Here is a 1,455-nt window from a genome sequence, read left to right as displayed (position 1 = left end):
AAATGTGACAGATTGGTTTTAGTATTAGTGTTCACATAGCAGTATAGCCATGCTGAAGGAATAAGGGCAGATTCCTTAGGCCAATACACTTGCAGGTGAGAAAACACAACAGTACCACACAACTCTTAGTATCAGATTTGGGTGTAATGTGTTTTATAAATGAAAAGTTCAGATATTACAGCTTCTAGAGAAACCCTTGAGATCGTTATAGTACAATTAGGCCTCTTCTGTTTCCTTTCAGAAGATTTCTTCCAATGTTTTGGGAAGCAGAATCTCAAATTATGCCAAAATAAAGTGAGCAACATGATGCTGTAATCCTTGTGAGAAAGCTGCACTTCTGAAAGACACTAGGTTGACAAATCTTTATTTGCTTGTAGCCAAGGGATTTCACCACCAGAATTGTGCTTCCTCTCCACTGATGTGCTGCAGTCTTTGCAGTAAGGGGTCAGGAGGAGGAATTCCGATTCCATGAGCAGACAGTCCTCAGTCAGCTCCTTCAGACTGATGGAGGCGGTGACTTGCAATAGCAATAGCTGTCAACAGGAAAATGGAGAGAAAACACTCACCTCTCATCACATAAGACATGGAAAAACCCCAACTTTTGGAAAAAAAGATCTTGCTGGTTTAGCACTGGTGCTTTGGTGAGGAAAATCTCCAGGATTTAATTCACAGTACCTTGGCTTTACTAACTTCTCAGCTTGAAGAGGTTTCCATTTGCCTTCCCATCTCCTGTCTGCTGCTAGCACTCCTTCCAGAACACGTTACCAGAATTCAGTGCTAGGTCTTCAGTAACTTATTTTACTCTGAAGCAAGTTATGATACACTTGTGCAGATGTATAGTGAACGAGTAAGTGAATGAGCAACATCCACTGGGAGGGCAATGGAGTAGCATCCAGCAGCAAGAGGAAAGGTATATGGGCATTAAACTCTTCAGTACAATTTTGTGAGGAAGAGCTTGTGAGTCCCATTTAGTCTATCTGATGCTTAATATTCATGCCGTGGACATCTGGGATTAAAATATAGATAGCCTGCTGTGCCTGTGGAGCTTCACCTGGCTCTTAGTTACTGTCACACCCCCCTGCCACAATGCCCACAGCTGCCTTCACACCCCATGGTGTCCAGCTGAATTAACTTGATTCCTCTCTCTACCCTTTGAATGAGATCCTTCACGTTTCCCCAGATATCCTTCTGCTTCCCTGTGTGTCCAGTCCCATATAATGTTTGTAGCTCCGGCTCCTGACCTGGTTGGCTTGTACATTGTATACACAGATCTGTGTGGGCGAGGGTGAACTGATTGGTGCAGGTGAGGTCCCAGTCACCATAGAAATGTAGAATGTTTTGAGCTGGAAGGGACCTCCTGTGTTCCTCCCTGTGCAGCCACCAGCATGGACTTGACTCCCAACCAATCCACCCACAGATCTCATAAGGAGGCAACACCATTCAGCTCTCCTCTCT

This window comes from Apaloderma vittatum, unplaced genomic scaffold (assembly GCF_000703405.1).
Source record: "Apaloderma vittatum isolate BGI_N311 unplaced genomic scaffold, ASM70340v1 scaffold16794, whole genome shotgun sequence".
In the NCBI taxonomy this organism is placed as follows: Eukaryota; Metazoa; Chordata; class Aves; order Trogoniformes; family Trogonidae; genus Apaloderma; species Apaloderma vittatum.
The sequence above is the reverse complement of the archived record's forward strand: the minus strand, read 5'-3'. Positions refer to the sequence as shown.